Source organism: Oratosquilla oratoria, chromosome 16, assembly GCF_046742065.1.
Source record: "Oratosquilla oratoria isolate Oo_2021 chromosome 16, ASM4674206v1, whole genome shotgun sequence".
Taxonomy (NCBI): domain Eukaryota; kingdom Metazoa; phylum Arthropoda; class Malacostraca; order Stomatopoda; family Squillidae; genus Oratosquilla; species Oratosquilla oratoria.
This window is the reverse complement of record NC_134792.1, coordinates 54,176,193-54,202,161: the sequence shown is the minus strand read 5'-3', so window position 1 is coordinate 54,202,161 and position 25,969 is coordinate 54,176,193. Positions and strand designations below refer to the sequence as shown.

The window sequence follows — 25,969 nt, the reverse complement described above, 5'->3', positions numbered from 1 at the left end:
GTTTCTATACAAGAACCATCAGTCTGTTCTCAATATGTGGAGAAAAAAGACAAACTGACGAGCTCTTAGGCCTAGTCCATGGCCATACCTCCAGTTGGAACTGCAGGCATTGATGGGTTGAGACAGGTAGCAAAGAGAATTCCTTGACATCAGTTTTGCAGGACCACAACTAGGAAATAGCTATTGTAGGTCCCTCAGTAATGACAAATTGAACAATGATCTGCAATTTTGTCCTTTTATCTTGACACTAGGCATTCCTTTACATAAATTTTCCCTATTTCCTTGATTTGAATATTTCTCAACTTCCAAATCTGCATTCATTCTTCTTGTAGACACATGCAATGCAAGTTGGCAATCTTCCCTCTTGTCTGTAAGTGTAGCTTATGCACAACCTCTCTTATTTCCTTGGTTCAGTGGTCACCAATTTTCCATGGAGATACAGTACATCATGTTATGCAAGCTGGCTTAGTATATGAACTTTAAAAACCACAATTTTCTGAAATCATTGATTGCTAAACACTGAAAATGGCATTACTCTTGAATGTTGAGGCAGGTCAGATTTCTGGCACAGACTTCAGTGGATACTTTTCTGTATCACATATTTTCATCAAGATTATCTTGTATATTCTTAAATCTACATTTTCTTTCCGTGTAGGTGTATTCACTTCAGTCTTAAAAATTCGTGTTTATTTTCCTTTCACAAGGTTTAAAGTATCTTTCCCTGGATGTTTACTAATGTTCACTGTCCTAAGTTGCTATGGAACCATTATTCATAACTTTGTTGAAAATGTTTTCAATACTCCTTGCCTTTTCCTCAAACTCTTCCATTTCATAGCTTCATGCTTCTGCCTTTACATGTCATACAGACTTAGTTGAGTTTTGACATGGTCCTTCACTTTAGTTTCCTGGTGTATACCATGTACAGTGGGTTTTAGTATGATACAATATTAGAGCAATTATACTGTACTAAAAGTGGACTGACTTCAGAATTTCCACCACCTATAGGGGAAGGGGAGGGAAAGGGAGGAGAGAAATAAAGCTACTCTATCGAGATAACAGGGTCTTATTGTGAAAGACTGAAAAAGATCACATGTACAACAATATCTTCCAGTTACTGGCACTGATTTTTGTGATAATGAAATTACTTGCAAGCAAACGATAAAAATGTATAGTACCCATGTTATAAATCCACTGCACTCTAGTCTAATGTCATGCTTGGCACCCTAGATCCGAAACATATCTTCACTCAATCTTCAATGTACTTGTTGCACCTTTCCAAAATTAGACTAGTCTTGCTCCCAAAAATAATCCCATTCTCCATCCTCTTGGGCATTCTCACTTCACTCATGTGATTCCAGAAATTATTTCTATTTAAAGTTTTCAAATACCTTTAGCCCCATCTCATCACTTTCATGTTTGCAGTGTGACACCTGTCATTCCTACTCTCAAACTCTTATCTTCCATTCTTATTGACAACCATTGCTGAATTTTCTCATTCTAACCTTTAATATCTGTTCCAATTCCTATCCTATTTCCCCTCTATTGAACTGCATGATTCATGAGTTATCTATATAGTTTTTTCAACATTTCCTTAGTCTTCATTTTCTGCACCTTACACTACAATCCTACTCACTTTTCTAATGGAAAAGAACACAAATTCTAAACATCTTTTGACATGACCTTCTGTCTGCATGTCGAAGATCTAATAGCAAAAATTAACAAGAATATAAATGTAATAAAATCAATTGCAAGCACAGGCTTTGGACAGTAGAAGGAAACTAATCAATCTACAAACAGTTATTGAGTACCACATTCAACTGGAGTTAAAAATGCCTTTATGTTTTCAATAGGGAAAGATGCAACACTTTGGTAGGAAAGACAGGTTACCCAGTACCAATAGCTGCTGGGAAACACTCCAATGGAGCAAACACAAAGGAAGGACCTGGGTGTCTAGGTAACCCATGACCTTAAGCCCCCTGCACATTCTCTGAACAAGCAGCCTCTACTAACAGAACCTATTCCTTTTTGCATTGTATAGTGAAACTATTCAGGGACTTTTTTGTGCAAATAAGCTGCACAAACTTTGTGCAATAAAAAGTTTACACACTAATGTGTCAACTTTTCATTTATATTTTCTACCAGCTGTAAGAGGGTGGAGGTCCCAGGGTCAGCATCTGCTTCCATCCCACCACATGGTTCATCACACCTGTCAACTGTGGGCTCTGAGAGGAAGGTTGTTCCTCATTTCTCTCCCTATCAGCTCACCATTTCAATCTTGAACCCACTTTGACCTTTTAACCTCACCTTCAGTATTCAGAATGGGTAGAATTAAATTCTAAATAAAAGGAGAAGACTTATTGCCTGGCCTGGTTAAAAGATGAAAGACAGATACAAGTAGCAGCAGCAGTAAAGGTATCACGACAGGTAGTTTACAAACTTAAACCTGAAGCAGCTGAACTACCATGTGGTATACTGGCACAACATAAACCCAGCTCTGGTGCTTAAAAGGACTGAAAAATAATCATCCTGAACTTCTGAAAGACGTCTCAATTAGAACTATACAGCAAAACTTGGATTTATTAACTTGATGTGTTGATGGGAAGACATTACTCAAGGCAATGAAAAGGAAACTGATCCAGTTTACAAAGAAATACCAGCAATGAACATCAGAGGACTGGATGAAAGTAATATTTAGCAAATACGAGTTCCTTTGGGTCTGTCAAAGGAGCCTCAAAGGTTGTCCATTATCCCCATTCTCTATTTTCTTCAAACAATTATTATAATGAAGTGCAATAAATGCTATGATGTGTGAAGGGACCATATGCTCATGATATATGAAATTCATTATTCTTTTTCATGCATGATGGTACTCCTTGCCACAAGTCCAAGATTGCGTAAGAGTTTGTGACAAATGTGTGTTAAGAGTGGCTGGGAGACTTCCTGTGACCTTTATTCCATTACAAAACCCATGGATCTTCACGAAGGATGTAGTGTACCAAGCAAGAACCAGAAACATCTAGGACCTACAGGAAGACCCTAAGGAAATGTAGTTCAACATGGTTACTTACAAATCAAATCATACAATGTTATGTTTAATTTACCATAAAAATTGCATGTAAACATTTCATTTGTGGCCACAGTACATGCACAACTTCAGTCCACTAGCTGAATAGAATCACCAGTGACTGTGATGTCGATCAAATAATTCACTGTCATCCCCAGATTCGTACCTGGGCTTGTGAATTCTCACTGCTGTTGCCCAACCAAATTTTCTACAGTCCACTAATAGAGTACACTTCCTTTAGGCATACATCAATCTCACCGACCATTCCACTATAACCATTCTCTTTGTTACACTCCAAACGACACTCACCTGAGGCTGAGCCAAGTGCCTTATCACCTTTCATTTCCTCCAATGTTTTTTGTACCACTTTTCCTATAATCCTATCATACTCCTCCCCCATCTGTCATTTCGTCATCTCCCACTGCCATAATCTTCATTACTAAAATATTTTTTCATTATTTGGTTTAACATCACAAACTCACCCCCCCCCCCCTTTTTGGAAGGATAGGATGGTCTCCCTTACAGTGGCCTTTGTAGTGTGGAATTTAATTAACCCTGCCCTTGGTCCAACTCGCCCCAAGCAGGGCTTGAATCGTCATCTCTACCTTCGCTGCAAGTAACGACACACTAACCCACTAGGCCATTTTGTTCCCTCCATCTTTCTTGAATGATAATCAACCTGAACATCTCAATGCATATTATCAAATCAAGCCAGTTATGAATTAAGGTAGTATACTCCTAGATGGCATATAATGTTCAATAAAATATGTTACTAGAGGTAGCCACTTGTATATACAAGGGCATACTTCCAAGGTTCAGTTACATGAGAAATCCATTTATACAGTTAAAGTCAGAGACCACGGCTGTCCCGAGTGTGATGAATGGCAGAAAAAATTGATCAACACGCAGTCACAGTACACATCTATAAACTGAGATGAATATTGACTAAATGCATAAACAAAAGTACATTTTCCTTCCCCATTCTTGTGGAAATTCCCAGCTGTCTGGGATTTACCAAATTACCAACATACTGATGTCATGTTAATTGAAGGCAACATGTACATAATGCTAGAAAATTTATCTTAATTAATCATTATAACAATTGCTACTTGGGTCACCTCCAAGAAAGCCAGGTTAACAGAAAAACTGATTGAATAATTGATGTCTCACGTTCTGCTGACTGGAAACCTTCAGTCGCAAGGCTAGCAATTGTCTTCAAACCGTCCCATACTTCGCCAGAAAGAACCTCTAGACTGCCCATGTCATAATTCTGTGAGGTAGTTTATATGTCACCTGTTTACAGTACTAGATGGGGAGCAAGAAATAATTTGAAGTTCACCGAGATTTTTGCACCAGTCCAGACCATACGAGCTACAAATCTAGATGGAGAGCAAGGTGTTATTTTGTAAAGAATAACTAGTATTTCTGGGTTGTGCTCATTATGTCCAGTACCATGAGGGCATTGTCTGGACACCATATGTTAGTCTAGACAGGGTCATACCAAAGACTGACAAGGATTGAAACGTAAGCTTTAAGAATCATTTAGATAAACACCTAAGCAAGATGCTGTAATGATTATAATTTATTTCATATTATTTGTTTTTATTTTGTTATCATTTGTCTGTTTGATTTTCATTTATTATTAGTTATGTCAATTTATTATTATTTACCTGTTGTTATTTAACTATACCTATGCATTTATGTATTTTATTTGTTATTTACATTATTATAGTTTTTATTTATTATTTTATTATTAAGATTTTTTTTTTGCGTCTGACCTAGATATGGACCAAAAGGTCTCCTGTCGGCATGTTCTGCCTTAGTAATCCTTTGTAAGTAACATATTTGGACTGACAAGTAATTTATTTGGACCAACAAGTAACTCAAAACTGACAAGAAGCATATAGATCAACTGCCCAGTAATTAATAAAAGACAAAGACAGTTTTGACTTGCCTGGGGCAAAGACCGAATCAGAACAAGGTTCAACTTTTGGTAGAGAAAAACTTATTTCTACATATATGACATAGTAGAAATATTTTTCACCATAAAAACAGGCATTATGTTAATCTATATGCTGTTTGTCATCATTCTGAGTTACTTGTCAGTAGACTGGCAAGTATCAGCAGTTCAGGACATGGCTTGCCGGTACAGAAAAACTCGTTTCTTGGCTTATCTCTATATATATGTAGAAGAAAATTTTCACCACAAAAACAAGCATTATGTTAATTTATATGCTACTGCTTAGTTATTTTCAGTTAACTGTTGGTCATTTTATTACATGTCAGTCTTTTAGTATGACCTTATTTAGACGGTAATATACAGTGTCATGACAAAGGCCTAATGGCACTGGAGTGTTCAAACAGCTCTTGAGGGTGTCTGGACAGTGTCCAGACAATGTGAAAGTCCGCACAGCTCTAGAAAGTCACGAGCATGACCAGTACTTCATCCCTGGGGGCAATACCACACTAGAGGTAGTCATAAAAGTGGTGGAGAAATTGAAGACGGGCAGTACACAACGTTAATGGCAACAGAATAAATCTGTCTTTAATCACAAGAGAATGATGCACGACTCCTGACCATAAGAATGCCACTGGTCCCTAAAATACTGACGTCATAATACATATGCACTCAAACATCTTCTATAGGGGGAGATGAGTATTGACAGTTTGAAGATAACAGTCTCTGATATTCATCTTCTTGGACAACCATATACCGGTACTCATTGTTGGTCTTTCCAGCTTGCCAGCCAGCTCAGCCCATCCCCGACTTGGGCCATGTACTGCTTGAGACACCATCTTTGTTTTGATTGATGCAGAGGTCAAAGAAATTAAAGCATGATAAATTTGTCTACTCAAACCAAACCTACCTAGCCTAACTGTGATAGGCTGACAGTTTTCCCATACTTACTAAGTAAGTAAATACCCATGAGTGAGTGTGCATTAACCAAAATTGTATTTACAGTACCTAACTGTAGTACCTAGGAATGGAGCAATATTCATGGGGTCCCATCTCCTACTCTCTAAAATACGTAACCTCAAATTCATGTATGGTTCCAACTTGTTCTATATCCTAAATTCCCAATTTTGTGTATGTATTTACTTAATTGTATTATACTTGGAACAAACTAGAAGCAATGCTCATGAGGTCCCATCTACTCTCCAATTTATCACACCTTGCAATTACCTAATTCTAATTGTAGTATACAAGAAAAGAGCAATGCTCATGAATGTGTGCGCGCATGCGTATCTCTAATTTCACCGCATAATTTATAAACTTCTCATTTATACTAAACAGAGATGAATAAGATGGGCTAATTAGGAGTACAAGATTGAACAACACATTACATCAAACCCTTAGTAATCAGACTTGCATCACAGAGCTATTAGGAAATTTGTAATTGCATAATAAAGGCACTAGAAAATGGTATGTGTATATTTTCATATTGAATCCGAGGCTCTCATAGCAAAGCTGTTTCATAAGAATAATTATCAATTTTGGATCAACCTACCAAATATAAGAATCCTAAAATAACTAATAAATGACCTTTCATTACGATTATGAAACAAAGAACCCCATCTAATTCACTAAAATTTTGTCGCATCTTTAACCTCATCCAAAGAAGCAAAACAAGGTCATGTCGACTTCCGAACCTTTGTCCCATTATCAACAAAACATCTATCTGATCCTCCACCCACACTATACCAGGTAGATTGCACCATAGGGAATTTCCAGCGCACTGGCTACATTGAGAATCTATGGCCTTGACGCAAATCTTACGGAGAAAACCAACCCAAAGTACTGTAAAAATTGATATCCCGAAGATTCTAAGTCACTGTTCGGATACATGTACCAAAATCACGTAAATGTCAATTCTGTACCCTTTCTTCCCCATACCACTGCTTTCTAAATTAGGCAATGACACATGAACACACGATCAAGACTGTCGGAACCTTTCATAAATTATCACTTATTCATTTTTGACCCAATAGAAAAAATACCCCCTCTATTAAAAAAAACGACCTTTCATTACCTATCATGCATCTACAAAATACTTACACTAATAGTACTTACACGGAAACTGCCTTGCAAAATTTGATGTTCACCCTTCACGTGTAAAACGAGTCACCACTCAATCAGCAAACTAGATGGCGCGACAATTGCAGAGATCTTGGAACTGGAAACATGTACGTTATACAGCCTTCGGAACTTCGTAGACCCACTTCGTGAAATGCCGGTATATTTCATACAAAAAATGTATGGAATACATTCATTTCCTTTTCGATGATAATCAACATATTTTATATGTCAGTTATGGTTAATTCTTTTTTTAAAAGAATACTGCAATTATCTATATATAACTGGATTTCAATCAGGCTGCATGCACAACGAATAATTATTACAACGAATAAAATATAGCTACCTGGAGGTAGTGAATGTAGTTCCCATAAGTTTCAAATATAATTGATTCTATAATTAGTATACAGACAATCTTATAGAATGCATAGATATAATAATGTTTGCATTGCCAAGAATTTCCGTGTTGAAAATAGGACCGCGTTAAGGGAGGCCATAAGAGATCAAGAAGGCCCCAACTGCGCATAATTTATTTTCTTATATGCTTGTTTCCTACAAATACAATCAAAAGTATAAAAAGTAAACTCCCTGTTATTTAAAAATACTTTTGCATCTTAAATTTTGTTACTTCAAAAGCAAATATTTGCCATTGTGTATTTCTGTATTCTACCTGATTACTATACCTACTATGGGTCCCTAGTATTTTCCGGGTTGTCTCATCGAAACCCGGGAAACACAAAGAATATACTTTAGCGATTTCTGCTCAATGAAAATTAAATGGAACTCCAGCTTTCATAGTATGTGTGTCAGAAATAACGCCAAGTATTTACACATATTAAATAAATTATTATTATATAGAATAAGCTAACCCGTATATTTTAGAAAAGGGTAATGATACATTAAATTGCAACATCCGGTGTCACTGCTCTGAGTCAGTGCCGTCTAAAAATAATATCTATCCAGTTTCATGTCCTACTTTCTTTACTTCCGAGTCGTAATTCACCATTCTATCATGAAATATTGCAAAAATATTTTCTGCAATATCCATATTTCTTGATATTACCAATTACGACCTGCTTCTCGCTAAATATATAGTTGTCAAACTTTGCTGTATGTCTATAGGTCCACTGCAGGACCACCAGCCTATCCCCACAGGTGATGATACAGCATCTGTGCCTCGTAGTGGTGGTTTCATAAGGTTGGACGGTGGAAAGTGCATGTGGAGTGTTGATCGTGTTGAAATGACTGTGATTGTGAATGAAACCTGAAATAAAAGTACTCAACTCAACTATATGGGGTGCTAACAACGAAAATAATGCATCACTGTATTACTGCCCCGTTGATACCCATCGTTATAGTAATAAAAGAAACATGAACTTGGCGATTTGAACCACACATTCACCCAAAATATTATCTTATCTTATTCATGACTGAATCGCGGGTTTATCTGCCTACTTCCTTCTAAAAGATAATGAACACAACTGTAGAAATGGATCCCGTTGAGATGGATGAACGAGCCAAGGAAGCCATTATTAGTCACCCCTTACTTATCGTGTCACAGACGACATGTCACAATTTGCCTCCTAGAAATTAGATAGCCTTCTGGCTCATACAGTGATAGCGCGCTGGCTTAGTAATCATGGGGTCGGCCGATCGATCCCTGTCCGAGATCGTGGGAGGTTAGTACCGTGCCTGGGCAACACGGTGGGAAAGGGGTTGAGGCTTCCCTCGACACCGTGGTGCATTTTCGAACCCTCGCCACGGCGCAGAGGTATGGAAAGGCATCTACTCTGTCTCCTGACATGTCACATATCGCCTAAAAAAAAAAAAAAAAAAAAAAAAAAAAAAAAAAAAAAAAAAAAAAAAAAAAAAAAAAAAAAAAAAAAAAAAATATATATATATATATATATATATATATATATATATATATATATATATATATATATATATATATATATATATATCACTGTCCATTAATGTCGTTACACATTAGTAATTGCACTAAAACCCCACTATTATTTGGATTTAAGAAAAGAAAGTGATCGAAAAATACGGAAATTCGATCGTTACTACCTTTTCTTAAATCCAAATAATAGTGGGTTTTTAGTGCATATATATATATATATATATATATATATATATGTATAAAATCTATATATATTATATATATTATATGTATATATATATATATATATATATATATATATATATATATATGTATGTGTATGTATGTATGTATGTATGTATGTAGCGTTACTTTATTGAAGGTACTAGGCCGTTACCGTCATGAAGCTACTAAAACCGTCCTGGCCTGTTGTGTCAGTCGAGTGAAAGAAGGAAAGTGCGAAAAGTAACAATGTTTCCTCCCCTGTGACTGCCATCTTCACAACAATAACTCTTTCCCCGTTTTCCCTTAAAAACAAATATATACACAGGCCCTAATTCCCCCTTAAAAGGGTGGTGGCCAACCCCAAAATATATTTTCTTTCATCTTGACATTTCGTGGAAGTCAAATGCGCACACATCTTTAGGTTCGTACTTTTCAAACCTTTTCCCAATCCTGGCGAACTCTTTCTACTATTAGAAGTACACTTTTACTAAATTCGTTGACTCTGCTGATGAAAAATATCGGTGAATTATATCAATAAAACATTAATCCAGGTAAGACTAGCTAGAAATTCATATACATTTCTTATATTAATGGTAGAGTTCACATTTGTCCTCTCGCTGCGTTCTGATTACTCGCATTTTAAGACTCGAGAGGGATAGTGGCAACAGGGTAGAAAGGATGTGGCACACATTGCCATGACACAAATCGCCCCGTTAGCCTGTTCCTTTACACTCGAGGAGTTCCGTCGGACTCGTAAGAATAGTAAGTATACTGCTCCTAGTGGTGACGGTATTCTGTATTCCTTCTTGAGGCAACTAGGACCAGCTTGGGGAGTTGGCAGCACTGGCACTCTCGTCAGTACTTCTTGGGAGGCGGGGCGACTCACTGCAGAATGAAAGAAAAAGGAAATGGTACCGATTTTCAAGTTCACAGACCCACACAGTTACAGGTCCATCATCTCCACGTTCTGCATTGGCAGGACCGCTGACCGGATCAGGGGCGCCCGCAGGCGGACGCACCGGACGCACGTGCGTCCAGTTTGGACATTACAAGCATACAAGGTCCCCTATTCAAACATTTTTTCCCTTCTAAAACCCTCAACTTTCAATGAAAAATGTAGATGTTTTACATACATTAGACCTAAGTATGTCAAAAAGGCAACCAAAAAGTGGCAAAAACTCAAAACATTTTCGAACCCCTCAGGTGGATAAGCTTCGCTTGGTTGTCTCCCTATAGCCCTTTATACCTTGTGCGTCCACCACAAGAAAGTCTGTGGGCGCCCCTGGACCGGATAGTCCTCATTCGCCTCCTGTGGTGAATAGAACCCTTCCATCACAATATGTATGGATTTATAAAAGGAGTGGCAGCAACCAACTGCGTGGCAACCCTTCTTGGCCTGGCCGGAAGTCAGCCTGTCATTGTGATGTTTTTGATTTTGGACATTGCATTCGAGTTAGCGAATGCTTTTGCCGTTCTTGCATCCTTGACTATCAAGAGGATCCAAGGCAGACCCCTGTCTTCGCGAACAGGATGGTGAAAGTGCGTTTCCAAGGACACCTGTCCTCATACCACGGGGCGGGAATCTAGATCTCGCAAGGGCAGGAGTGTTCTTAACCTTGCTCTCTTTAACGTCTTCGTGAAGAACCTGCCTCTCCTCGAACTCAGGGAAGATGCTCGACTCCTCTGCTCTGCCGACAACATCGTACTGGTAGTCACTGGGAATGTCTGCCTCCTTCAAAGAGCTCAAAGGACACTCAATGGCCTCTTCCAGGAATACGAGAGGCTTGGACTGAAGATAGTACTGGTGGTTACTGGGAGTGTCTGCATCCTTCAAAGAGCTCAAAGGACACTCAATCGCCTCTTCCAGGAATACGAGAGGCTTGGACTGAAGATCTCAACAGCCAAGACTAGAGTGATGAGTTTGAAGACGTGGAAACCTCGCCTCCCTCTTACTCTTCAGAACGACGAGATCACTTGGGTGCCCACCTCTCAATACTTGGTCATCTGGGTCGACTCCAGGCTCTCCTTTGCTGCGGAGGCCAGGTACCTCCGTGAAACCACGAAGACGAGATTAAATCTCCTCAGAGACATGACGAGACCCCGGCTGGGTGCCGGACACAAAGTCCTCCGGATATACTATATTCAAGCGGTACGTTCGGTAGTGAGGTGGAAGAGTTGAAAGACGGTGCAGGGTGGGAGAGGGAGAGGGGTATAGTCTGGATGAAATCTGTCCAGAGCTCGACGCCGAAACAGTTCCCAGAGTCCGAAGGCGTGGATCGCACTCATCGGATGAGCCTTCCAGGAGTGACCGATATGGGTCTCACTCTTCTTTGGTCTGGTCAGGAGTCGGACAAGGTAACAGGGAGAAAGCTTCTCTGCCTGTAGGCGAAGGGAGGTAACTCCCGCCTCCTGTCTAAAGGCCCCTACACACTGTCAGTCATGATTGCATAATATTCATGATTGCGCAAGCATATCCTGTGTGAGTGGGTGTGATTGAGTGTTTGCGCAGATGATTGAGGAATTTCCAACATGGTTTGATTTTGTAAGCTCAAGCATAGTAGTTACACCATCATGAGTGATAGTTAGTGTCGATGATTGCACCAACAGCTCAGTCTTTCCTTTGTAACCATGGCGAGCACACAGGACACTCAGGATTTTTCGAGGGAGTTCATCCAACTCCACAAACTCCAAGAGGTAAGTAATGATTGCTCAATCTTACTGATAGTGTGTGGCCCAAACACTGCTTGCACAATCTCGATGAGTGTGCAATCATGACTGACACTGTATAGGGGCCTTAAGACTCACCACACAGGTCCATGAAGGGACCACAGGAAAACCTGGTTTTGGGAGACCTCGAGTATGTCCCACGATCTGAGGCTAAGGGAGATGAGAGACAGAGCAGCGTAGTCCACTAACAGGAAGGCTGACTGCAAACCAGCACGTTTCCCGCCCATTGTCCTTGTAGTCAGAGGGTCCATTATCCACCAGCGAGATAGTTGTACTATTTTGACGGCTCTGTGGACACCCTCACAGGAGTGTGTGGCGCAGCTTTTGTAACCGCCAATGAGGTGACCGCGCTATGTAGAGTGAATGACGGGGGCTTCAGTCTCTACAGACTGAGCTTGTTGCCATCTCCAACTCCCCAGATCACGCCCTCTTTGCTGAGCAGGAGCCAGTCGTGATCCACACAGACACAAGGAATGCTACTGACGTTATCCGGTTGGAAAAGACAACGAATGGTGTCTACTTAGCGACGTCAATCCAGCATTCGCTGAAGCGCATGCACTGGTAAGTGGGGTCTGCAAGGTTTCGCTGGATCTCCAGTCACATCGGGATTCCAGAGAGCGTTATTGCGGATGCTGATACCAAGGCAGCGACTAAATCCCTGACACCTTACGATCACACAGATCAAGAGCGTCACCATCAAGAGGGCCTGGTTGGTGGCCAGGGCCGACCATAGCAGCCATTTTGCTACTTCAGACTCAGCACTGTGGTAGTACTGAGTCACTAAATACAAGACCATCCACCTACCTCCTGGTACAAGGGCGAAATATATCTCCCACAGGATCTGTCTTAGGTAATGGCGTGGGTGGTAAGTGTTGCTCACGGGGAGAATCCCATGCACTCCACATTTTGTGAGGCCGCGGTGCAACAGGCCCTCCACTACAACCTGGTACAGTGCAAAACCACTGCCATTCTTTGCTTAGGGCTCAGTGTGATACTCACCTCGGAAGAAGCGGCGCGGGATCTCACCATCTCTCCTACCGGAAAAAAAAAAAAAAAAAAATAGAAAAAAAAAAATATATAAATATATATATATATTATATACATATATATATATATATATATATATATATATATATATATATATATATATATATATATATATATATATATATATATAGAAGTGGTGGGATTCTGCCGGTTCTAACCGGTTCATACGAACCTGTTCTTGGAATTTCGTGAGCTCCGCGAACCGGTTATGAAAAATTGGCTTATACAGGCTATAATACAACCTAAGCAGGCGCGGATCCAGGGGGGGGGGGGCTGAGGTGGCTGAAGCCCCCCCCAAATTTGTTCTTCCATGAATCATTGTAAGGATGTCATTTAATCGATTTTAGTACTTTCTGATGTTTTGCCAGGTCCGGGGGCTAAATAAACTGACAGCATGGGTGCGGTATTTGGGCGGAATTGTGCTGTGTTTGGCATTTGTTTAATTCCATTTATCTGTTTTGTGCTGCGCGTGTTGTAGGGTTGCCAGGGTTGTATCTCAGTTGTGCTGAAAAGGGATAGAAAGGAGATATACCACGTTCGTTGGCCGTTTAACATACCTGTATTGTCACCTATATGATTGTTTTGTGTTGTTGAAGCAATCAAGTTGAAGCAATCAATCAAGAAGTATCATCTGCAAACAGTAAGCATTCAGGAATACCACAGGCTTTATAGATATCGTTACTGTAAATAAAAAACAAAATAGGACCTAGAATACTACCTTGAGGTACCCCCATACTTACACCCATTAATCTCGATTTAATACCGTTAAATAAGACAACTTGATTACGATTAGATAAATATGACTGAAACATCTGAAGTTCAAAGTCTCTTATTCCGTACTCAGCCATTTTCATCCATAGAATACTATGATCAACTGTGTCAAAAGCCTTTTTAATGTCTAGAAAAACTGCGGCACATATTTTCTATTAGATAGTCGAGTTGCAATATATTCATGTAAGAGAGCAACAGGCATATATGTTGAGTGGTTTTCACGGAATCCAAATTGATTATCGAAAATGATCCCATGGTACTCAAGTACCAATTGCTCAAGAATAACGGTTTCAAGTACTTCAGACAATACCGGAAGGATCGAAATCGGACGAAAATTTGATACGTTTGATGTGGGCCCATCTTTATGGATCGGGTGTACTACAGCAATTTTTAGGACATTAGGAAAGCAACTCTGTTGAAAGCACAAAGTGATTAAATGCATGAGTAAATGAATAATTTTGGGAGCAGCAAGTTTAAGGATCTTTGTATTAGGGCAATCATAGCCATTGGACTTATTTTTAAGATTATTTATAATACGCAAAATATCGTGAGTTGATGGTTTTATTAGACTAAATTGTGATGAGACTGGAGTTATATATTGAAGTGGGTTTCCTGGGTCATTCGGCAGCTTATCAGCCAATAAACTACCAACTGAACAGAAAAAGTTGTTAAACATGTCAGCGATCTCATGGTTGTCAGTAACCTGCCTGTTATTGTGAATAAACAAATTGGGAGTATTATTACTTCTCTTTTTATTAATTACTTTAAGAAGTATTGACCAGAATTTCTTCGGAACCGATGAATTTTCTTCGTTTTTTTTAGATAGTATTGCTTGCGAGCCGATTTTTGATGAGTTGAGAACAATACGATATCTGATAAAATTGTGTTTATTAAGTTCAGAGTTGCACTTAATGTATTTTTTATCGTTTATTTTTTAAATTGATGCATTTCAATAAGTTATTTGTTATCCAAGGTTTGATTGGAATCTTTCTTCTTGATGTTATTTTAGTCGTTAATTTAGTAATTTCTTCATTAAATATAGTTATCAAACAATTGGCGAAATCATTGTGGTGACAAGTATAATGAGAACGAGTATAATGAGAAAGAGAGCAACTCAGACGCGACGGCGGGACTACTACTAATAGCAATCCGAGAGCCGCGCTTTCTTGCCAAGATAGTCCAGAGCCCCAGGATAACCGAGCTGAGTCAGAGCCTTGTGATAGCTCTGGGACGGGTGGGTACTTTTATCCACTCTGACACCTGGCTATCACAGGCGGCTGGGCTCCTGAACTCCTTCAAGCTCACCAGCGTTCTCCTTGACAAGGGTAGGGACTCTCCACACCCAGAGTTCAAGCCCCCACCACCATGGCTGTCGATACCTGCAACCTTCGTTGTCGCAAAGCTTCCCAGTAAGAAGAAGTTATGTGACCAGGAAAGAGTACGAGCGCAGGCCCTACAAGGCATCCGCGCACTGTCGGAACCTGGAATGGCGGTCTATTATACGGATGGCTCCGTAGACCCCAACAGGCCTCGTAGTGCGGAGGCTGCTTTCGTGACGGATGGTTTAACCTACGGCAGGAGAGTATCTGATCATGCGTCCACTCTCCAAGCTGAGGCCATAGCGGTCCAAGGAGCGTTAGAGCATGTTGTAATATCTCGAGCTGGTCCTGTGGTGATCCACACGGATTCACAGTCTCTGCTAGGCAGCTTGGAATCGATACAGCCCAGCGACAATGTACGCCTACTGACCTCCATCCTAGCACTCCTGCTGAAGCTGCATCAGCAAGGCAGGAGTGTTACGTTCAACTGGGTGCCAAGCCCCTTAGGTGTCCCAGGTAACGAGTTAGCCGACGCCGCAGCTGAAGCGGCGCGCCAAAGACCCGAAGTCGATGTTGTCGTCCCTCTCAGCAGAAATCAGTTGCGCATACGCACCAGGGCTCTTAATCAGGTACAACGGTTCCTTCAGCACAGACTGGAGGCAGAGCTGTCAGAGAGGGCGAGGTGGTACAGGGCAGTCACAGACTACGAGCCCCTTGTACTTCCTCGCTCCACACCTAGAAAAGTGGAAACTCTGCTCTTCCGTCTGCGACTGGAGGACCGTTATTTCAGGCAAATCAAAGGTAACCCAACACCTGAAGAAAGAAGATGCCACCACTGTAGCCACCCTGAAGCATTGCCCCGCAACTGCTTTTCTGAGGAGAGGGCCTCCGACAACATCTGAGGGTCTTGTGCGTCGCCTATGCCGCCACCTAAGCGATTACGAACTGCGTCGGCTGGTGGAGTGTCAGCCCCCCTGTAAATCTATATATATATACATGTATTCACTGCATCACCTCTTGTAACACCAAACACCGTTAGATCAGAAAGGGTGCAATCGCCGAGATGTGCATACGTATTTTACATGCGTATGCACATCTTGTGAATGTATGAGTGTGTGTGGTTGGGCCCACACACACTCATATGTAAAATCACCCTCCAAACGGGCTCACATCAAAAGCCCGTGGGAGCTTCACTCCCGAATTACACACACACACACACACCGCGCTTTCTGATTGGTCTCGCCGTCGCTGAGTCTGTGCTAGCTCACACTGTGGAGCCGAGCCGAGCCCTGCAGTCCCCTATGGTCGATCTAGTCTCAGCGCACGCTACGATTGGTGATGTGGTGACGCATCTAATCAAGACCCGGGAAGGTGCACTGACCAACTTCCAGGACATCTTCAAGAAGGCAGAGGGGCTCCTCCGGGAGATCGATTCATCACACGACACCATTCCTGTACCTCGAGTTTGCAAGCGCCAAACGCAGCGAGCGAATTTACCCTTCCAGACAGCTGAGGAGTATTACCGAAGATCTGTATATGTCCCATTCCTCGACCATGTATTGACTGAGCTGCAGACCCGGTTCGGGAACGATGCTATTCCTGTTGGCTTCAAGATCAAGAATCTGCTCAGCAGCGCTGACGGAGATGTTGCTGCTGTACTGGAAGCGGCAAAGGTTTATGTGGCTGACATCGAGACCTTGAGCCTCGTGAAGGCGGAAGCAGAGCGCTGGTATTCAACAACAATGAAGTTCGAATCCATTGGAGATGCCCTTGCCTACGCCCAGACCCGAATGTATCCGAACCTGGCCAAGCCCCTCCGAGTTTTAATCACGCTCCCAGTCTCGAACGTAGAGGCCGAGCGTTCATTTTCAACCCTGAAGCGACTGAAGACCTACCTAAGGAATACTATGGGTTGGCGCTACTCGGCGTTCACAATGAAATCAATATTGAAATAGACAGTGTAATTAATATATTTGCCAAAAAAGAAAAACAGGAGGTTGATGTTCGTGTAAGATCCCATGAACAATGCTGTGTGTTATTAATGTAATTTAGATATTTTTATTAACAGGTTCAGAAGTTCATACACGTTTTTGTTTGTATTTCTGTTTTTTAAAGCTACTTTTATTTTTTATTACTTCCATGAGTCCATGTGCACTAACACTACACACGGATCCTGCAATAATTTCTCTCTACTCAATGCGAGAGTATACGCGTGCCAGTGCCTTATCACTGACTAGCACAAGCCACAAGCGTGTAACAATATAAGATGAATATACATTCTATTATATACGTCTAAAATACAGAAAAATCTGCTAAATATTATTAAGTTAAGTATACCTCAGACTTCTGATACATCAGACTACTCAGAGGAAGGAATTCAGGTTAGCCCCCCCCAAATATTTATCCTGGATCCGCCACTGAACCTAAGTGATATATGCATGCTATTGCCCATTTGAGAGAACCTGTCCTGTTGTTGATTTTTTAAAACCCCACCACTGTATATATATATATATATATATATATATATATATATATATATATATATATACATATATATATATATATATATATATATATATGTTTATATATATGCATGTATGTCTATATTTCAACAATAAGGAAAAGTATCTGGTGTAATGCTCGCGTCCCATTTTTTGAGAGTCACATGATAAAGGTATATTTGGATGTCACAGAAGTATTTTGATTGACCTTTTATCGGGGCTGGCACCGATTCGATTGCAATATTCACAATTTCCGCTGGTAAATTAAGAAAAGAATCACATTCTCATACGCGAAAGCGAAAATTAACTTTCATATAAATTGCAATCAAGACCACAGTCTTGATTGCAATTTATACATTTTACTGGGTTTGAGCACGGGGTATCATGTGCGGGGGCTGAACAATGTACACACACTCAAAAAAGTATCGTTACATGTAAAGTCCAATGAGTTTCACACTGAACAATCAGAGTTGGCAGAGCTGTTGTTGTTGTCGCTCCCTTGACTGTCTAGCCAAGCAGTCCCGTCTTCCCGAGGAACGTCATGGCTGGAATGAAGTTTTCCCACAAGGCCATTATAGAGTATATGTTGTGCTGTTGGTGTGTGCAATTGTGTGCAATGCAGTCTTCCATAATGTGTTGTACAATATAGGGTGAAATGTTACAGCTTGAACAGTTATCTGTGATGTAGTCATCCGGCCACCTCTGATAACTTAGAAGATCTGAATGGTGGCTGCACCGCAGCCTGGACAGGTAAACTTTGACCTCTCGGGGGAGAGAGGATTCAGAGGAAAGGATATCAGGGGTCAGGCATGCAGTAGTGTGTTGTCTCTTAATCTGTTCATGGAACAGTAAGCAATATGACTATGGATATGCTACTAGAGGCGGGTGTGTGATGTTTGTGGAAAAAAAGAAGAGAGTATTTGTGTGTAATATAGGTACTTGGGTATTGTTTTGATGATTCTTGACGTGTGTGGGTGTTCTGCTATGTAGTGTATTGGGTGTGCTATGTTTGTGGAGGCTTCAATAAGTGTCTGTGCGCCTCTCATGTCAAAGTGATCCTTGCCTTTGAGGGCTTTCATTTCATGGTATAGGTGGTGTGTAGGTGTTGTGTTTGTGCAGCTTGTGATTATCTTTAGGACTTAGTTCTATATAGTCTGCAAGATATTGTACTATTGTGGTATGTCTCAGTGAGGTTCGGGGACCATGCGGGGCTCACATGATTCATTACTGAGTTTGTACTCATACATTGTATACTGTAGTGGTAGTTTCTTTGTTTTGTCCTAATGTTGTACCTGCAAGTGATTTAAGTATGTTTAGGTATGCATTTTGTCTTTGTGTTTGTGATGTGTCATTTGAATGACATGGATGTATCATATGTTACACCCAGAATCTTGGGTGTATGTTTGTGTGGTATGAAGGTATTGTTAAAAAAGAAGTGTGGTATGTATTTCAAATACATACAAATGCAGTATTTGTATTCTGCTGTCCAGTTGGTGAGAAGTGTAGCTGTGAATTTAGTTGGGGCTATTTTGAGTCTTTTTGTAGTGAACCATGTGCTGAGTATGTCAAGACTCAAGATATGGCTGTAGTATTTCTATGGCTTTATCTACGTTACATTGTATGTATGTAATATGTTGTCCATGTAAGAAGAGATTTGCATATCTGGGATGTGGGTATATCATGCATGTATATATTAAAGAGTGTGGGGGATAGGATTGAGCCCTGAGGTACTCTGTTCCTAAAGTTTCTGGTGTGCAATGATTGCCCATTATATGACACAGGCATTTCTGCCTGCCAAATAATTGGCCAGCCATCTTCTAGCATTATTGTGCATGTCTGTGTCATATATTTTGTTTGTGAGATTGTGATGGGGGATGGCAACAAATAATGTTGAGTATTATAAGAAGTGTTCTGTGTGTAAGGTTATCTAAATTTATGCCATTGAAAACTCTTTGTGTACAACCTATCAGAAGAATGTTTGTGGATTGTAGCGGTTTAAAACTGTGTTGTGATTCAGCAAGGGGGTATGTAATATGGCAAGTTGTAGTATGAAGCTTTCTCTGACTTTGGAGGGGGTGCAGAGAAGTGTGATTGGGCTGTGTGATGCTGGAACTGTTGGGTTTTTGTTAGGTTTGGGGGTTGTGATGATTTTCCTATTCTTCCAGATGTTGAGTATAGTGTTGTGTGAATGGCTGTAGTTTGCAATGTTGGTGAGTGCATGTATGCCATGTGGTCTGAGGTGTTTTAGGTAGATGTTACATATATTGTCTGGACCACAAGCAGATGAGTGCTTGAGGTTGTGGATCATATACTTCATCAAGCTGTCTACAAAGGGTGCATGGTTTGGGTCTGTGGAGAAGTCTTTCTCACGTTGAACATTGAATGATCCATCAATTGTCAGGGTGAGGGATGAGATGGCTTGTCTGTGCAAAGTGATTCATGAGTGTGTTGCTTGTTTGTTTCAGGGTAAGGTGTCTGTTGTTGTGGTGATTGCTGTGTAAGAATGTGTTGTGTTACTATTGGATAGTGGTTCTCCATGACCATGTTAAAGAGAGTAGGGCTAAGAAAGCCTCCCTGTGGGTTACCATTTTTCATCTTGTGGTATGAAAAGTGTCCTTGTAAGCACACTCCTGCCATCCTGTCCATGAAGTTGTCTGCCTTGGGCCCCCTTGGTAGTCAAGGATGTGAGAATTTTTTTTTTTTTCCAAATTCAGAAACACTACCATGGTAGGCTGACTACCAACCAGGCCAAGAAGGGTTGCCACACAGTTGTTTACTGCCACTCCTTTTGTAAATCCATACATATTGTGATGGAAGGGTCCAATCCGTCACAGGAGGTGATTGAGGACCTTCCGCTCAGCGATCTTGGCAATGCAGAATGTGAGGGTGATGGGCATATACAGTAGCTGTGTGGGCCCTTAGGTTTGGAAGTCAACACCACATCTGTCTTTTTCCAGTCCATAGGGAGTCACCCCACTTCCCAAGAAGTACTGACTAGTGCCAGTGCTACCGGCTCCCCAGCTGGCCCTAGTTGCCTCAAGAAGGGATACAGAATTCTGTCACCACTAGGAGCAGTATCCTTGTTCCTCTTGCGAGCCTGATGGAACTCTTTGAGTGTGAAGAGAGTCTGTCAGAGCAACTTGTGCCATGGTAGTGTGTACCACATTCCTTGTACCCTATCTAAACAGGTGCAGCTCCTGCTTGAGTGGGAGGGAAAGTTTGGCAGTAGAGAAGGTATATCATACACCTAAGGACAAAAGGTCACATGGCTTTGCCACCTTATTCCTCCACTGCCCAACTTCTTCCCCTTCCAGTCAGGCAGGAACTGCACCTGTTTAGACTGGGTAGAAAGGATGTGGTCCACACTGCCATGGTACAAACTGCCTTGACGGACTGTCCCTTCACACACAAGGAGTTTTGTCAGGCTCACAACAGGAGAAAAGATACTGCTTCAGGTAGTGACAATATTCCTTATTCCTTCTTGAGGCAACTAGGGCCAACAAGGGGAGCTGGCAACATCAGGACTTGTCAATGCTTCTTGGGAGGCGGGGTGACTCACTGCGGACTGGTAAAAGGCACATGTGGTACTTTATTCTCCTAGCTCCTCCCACCTCCAAAATTAAAGGTTCCCTATGCTCCTCTCTATTCAAGAACCTTAAATACTTTGCCCATCCCCCTCTTCCCTTTAATAAGTGTGCATCTACTCTGTTTTCCTTTTCTCTCCTTGATTTGACAATTTACACTTTTTCCCCTTTTCCAAAACATCACTGGCTCAGTCCAGAGACCAGATGCTGTATCCTTGGGGTCGCACCTCCTTGGGGAGGTGGGGGTAAGACATGAATGTTTGATGAATTCTTGGACAGCTCCTGTGAGGAGGATCCTTCCTCAAGGGATCATCTTACTCTTCTCATTGTCTTAAGTCCAAACAGTGCAGTTTCTTGCAGGCCAGACATAGCAGTACACAGCATACTACAGAATCATCTACAACAACCTATCACCTAAACTACAAAAAACATTGACAAAGAAACAAACACACTCAGATAACTAAACAAGCCCTTCAAGAAAGACTGCTAAACTCAATACCCCAGCTACAACCCTGAGATACAAGTCCCACAGAGAAGACCTTCCCACACCTGACAAGAACCATACTAGCATGCCTGTATTCAGGATACCACCCGGACAGTACCAACACATGATAGGCCTGGCCACATAATCAAACTACCCCACATGCAACCACCACACAGAAGACAAAGAACACTTCATACTACTATACCCCACACTAACAATCCCTACAGAACAACATAATATCTCTTCTCTAAGTGACTTATGGACCTGACCAGAGGATGTTTTCAATTTCCTGGAGACTGCAGGTCCTCTGCAAGAATGACCAAGTGCAACAGATTAATACCAGAACATCACACTATTCTTTTCAAAATTTTCAAACAATTAACCTCGCATCCCCTCCTTTTGACCTCCCTCACCTTGTGTTTTGCATCCAGCCTCTTTATTCTATACCTCTTTAAATGTTTTGTTTAGATTTACAGCCATCCCTAATGTGCATGCATCTTTTCCATCACAACCACATACACTTCTTTATTTCACCATTCGCTGCCTTTCCTTCTATGACCACCCATTTTCATCCTGTCCACCATCTTCGTACATTTTAATACTTCTCCTTGAAGTGAATTAATTTTTCTATTCCCACTTTCCTCTTCTCTTTCACTGTATTTCCCCACTTCTCTATTGCCTGGCATTCATCCTCTTTTCCCTTCCCACTCAACATCTCTCTCATTGTTCCACATTACATCCACTTTCAATATCCCTTCCTCATCATGATCAGATATTCAACCACTCTTTCCCCTTGAGGATGTTCATGTCCAGAACTCTTATAGTAACTTTTTGAACATCACTGCATATCCATTAATGTCTCCCCAACTATTCTACCACCAACCACCCTGTCCAGTGGCAGATCCAGAGGGGGCTAAAGCCCCCCCAAATTTGTTCTTTCATTACTTCATTAGAGTTAAGAAACCTACCTCATGTACACCAGAACATGGCAGAAAGCACTAACACAGTGGCAGAATTTTTCCCAGCACTTATTAAAACACTTCAGTGAGAATAATTGGAAGTATATTCAACACATTATTGAGGGTAAATCTTTAAAAATGTAAGATTAAGTATTACTTTTGCCCAATATTATGAAAGAAACTAAAATATACTTCAATCTATATTCAAAATAATCATATTCATGCTAGAGTACATCTTTTTAAAAGTGTCATCTATATTTACTAAATTCGGGTTAGCACCCTCCCCCTAGTGTCGTCTACATTTACAAAATTCAGGTTGACCCATGTTCTTGTTCTTAAACTGTTTGCTATTGTCTTATCTATTTGAGTACAAAGCTCTGATTTTGTTTATGTAACACCATACTTCCATATTACCTATCCACTGGCTAATCTCCTATTGTCACATTTAGATTACTTAACACCCACTACATCTATAAACTCCCAAACCTCTCCACACTCCAGATGAATTAAATGTTCATACACATTCATGAAATAAACTGTAAGTCCCACATTCAGAGAAAAGAAACATTTGAATGGTGATCCATATATTATGATCAGTGTCCCTCTTCAGCAGGTCACAGTAGTCATGTGGATCAACATTCGTGTTTTTCTCTAAATGTGGGCTCTCCATGCTTATTACAAAATTTTTCTATTACTTCTCTCACAAAGAACCATACTCCCTCGTAATCATCCACCATGCAAGCTATTCTTGTTTTTATCCATATCATCCTCAGTGACATTCCCTCCCATTTATTCACAAACTTAAAAGGGATGGTGTGGCAGTCTGTAATTGATACAGGTAATCATTTAACAAAAAGAGACCCCCATTCCTTCCCTAATCCTTTCTTCACCTCTCCCTACTTACCACACTCTCCTTTCCCCTTTAATTTCAGTTCTAACTTGTCAATCTTTCCACAAATATAACTACCTGTGTACTCTTTCAGGATTTCTTGATACCCCTGCTCATTCAAAGACCCAATTACTGTACAAGGGCTTTCTGGTTGGAATCTTGCTCTTTTCAGGAGAAAACTGCAGTAAGGGGTATTCCTTTCCCTCACACCATACCATTTAATTTCCTAAAACACACACACAATTGTGGCATTCTTATCCCCCAACCACCTAACTTAAATCAATATACCTGATCAGGCACATTGGGAGTAATTTTCCATGGTTGTGGATACAACTTTCTGTGTACTACACAGTTCGTGTATGTGGATTGGGGTAGTGTTAGGTGAAATAAAATTGTTTTATTGATGACATTTATTCTCCTTGTGCCTACAAGATGAACAATACAGGTAAAACAACTTTAATGATACTATTTTCCGAAGAGTTGAACTGCGTAGGAAGAATAAATGCATCACAAGTCCTTACCAGCTTTGGTCAATACATAACTCATGCTAGACTAAATAGAACTTTGATTAAATACATTATTGGTAAACAAATATATTTTCCAGTAAATTATCACATGCTAATATATAGAATCAATCTGGATAAATTACAACAAAGAGAATCAAGTTAGCAAATTTTGAATATTAGTGTTTAGTTTATGAATAGATCAAACAGAATTGAGGGGAGGAACAGGCCAGTATATTTATATCATGTTAAAATAAATTAATAAAAGAAATTCCTTGTCCAGACAGCAGACCATGGACTTGATTTTTATTCATGAGCTTTACCAAACACCCATGCTATGAAAAGGGTGTAGCAAATGTATGAAATTTATATTTACACATGCTGGCTATATAAATTCCACAATTTTACAACAATTGCACAACCAATGTAAAAGGAATGGTAGCTGAGAGGATTAGTGGAGTAAACTTTCTAAGAACAACATTTTTGGTGCTCATCAAAAGTCATAGCTTGTCATTCACAAGATAATGCCCAAGTTTTGACAATATTGCCTGCTCCGCCTCTGTCGTCTAAGCCATAGCATCCAATGCTTGTGCATGTGAATGCCCATCCAACCAGCGGTACTAAAGATCTTAAGGTGCCCTGCTACGAGGGCTTATAAAACCTAGTTATGGCACAACTTAAAGGTCACTGAAGGTAGCAGTAGTCAGGACTACACAATAAAGGGCATTTTAAACTGCTGCTATACTTAGCAAAACAGTCATTGTCTTTAATGAAAGAATTACAACCATATAATGGATTATTGTCTTAGGTATGAGCAATACTGTCAATATTGTATACATTTTTATATGATATGTATGATTGTACTCTACACACAGGTAGTTCCTGCAAATTGTATTTCCACAAACCATAATCTCACAACTCTAATAGGTAAAATACTCCGCTGATGAGGCCGCTTCTGGCAAAGCAGAGCTATTGAATCACTTCTTTATATATATGATATACAATTTTAAATTACATTTAGTTGCCTGTTTTTTCTAAATCTCGTTTTACCAGCATATAAAATGGTAGACAAGCAGCAATGCCCAAATACAAACACAAAAGAAATACAACAAGTGGAGAGGACTTAACTGCCATAGTCCAATACGGAAAAGAGTTTACAGTGGTGGTCCTTGCTCGGCCAAATTTAAGTAGAGAGCAATAAGTAAGTAGAGAGCAATAAGTAAGTAGAGAGCAATAAGTAAGTAGAGAGCAATAAGTAAGTAGAGAGCAATAAGTAAGTAGAGAGCAATAAGTGTATCGAATATATATTCTGAGAAGCAAGTTACATATATTCTTGTCAACAAATATAATGGGAAGAACAAGTTATGACTCTCAGTGCTGCCTTAAAAAAATTTCAAAACAAAGTAGGTCATGTAGGATTTGTACAGTTCTAGTATTTAGAACATATTAGGTCTAACCAATACTCTTTGGAAAAAAAAAAACCAATTGACTTGATTACCTTATCAATACCATAATGCTAGAGGCAAGCAATGTAAATTTTTGTATGTGTGCATATCTTGTATTCAGTGGCATACAAGTACTCTGGATAACACATACATATACCTCTGACAATTATACATGCATATATATATATATATATCTGAGGGACCAACTATGGGTACCTGTATGTGGTGGTCTTGCAAGATGGATTTCAGAGAATTGCCTCCCTGCTGTCTATCGTGAAAACCTGTCAACACCCTCCACCGCTGCACGGAAGTGCCAAGACACTCTCTGAAACAGACCTGGGATCTTTCTTACCAACTTGACCAATTCCTCCATCTTTTCACACAAGAACAGCTGATAACTGGCCACTACTCCCATATTACTACAAGCTGATGATGTGTAGAGTCCAATTTCTTCCCAACGAGAACGATGGGAGAGACAAGGGACTATTACT

The 25,969-nt window shown here is 40.4% G+C and overlaps 2 protein-coding genes across 3 annotated transcripts in view; both read right to left on the bottom strand.

Annotated features, from left to right (window-relative positions):
• LOC143034028 (ATP-binding cassette sub-family F member 2) overlaps nucleotides 1-7,209 on the bottom strand; it is a 50,565-nt gene extending 43,356 nt beyond the window's left edge. Inside the window, exon 1 of the mRNA XM_076199875.1 lies at nucleotides 7,122-7,209. The gene's annotated coding sequence lies outside the window, so the exon portion shown is untranslated. The remainder of the gene's footprint in view (nucleotides 1-7,121) is intronic.
• Nucleotides 1-7,238, bottom strand: part of PIP5K59B (Phosphatidylinositol 4-phosphate 5-kinase 59B) — a 20,413-nt gene extending 13,175 nt beyond the window's left edge. Inside the window, exon 1 of one of the 2 annotated variants that reach the window (XM_076199872.1) lies at nucleotides 7,137-7,238. The gene's annotated coding sequence lies outside the window, so the exon portion shown is untranslated. The remainder of the gene's footprint in view (nucleotides 1-7,136) is intronic. The other variant, XM_076199873.1, reaches the window with a different exon arrangement.
• Nucleotides 7,239-25,969: the final 18,731 nt, after the last annotated feature.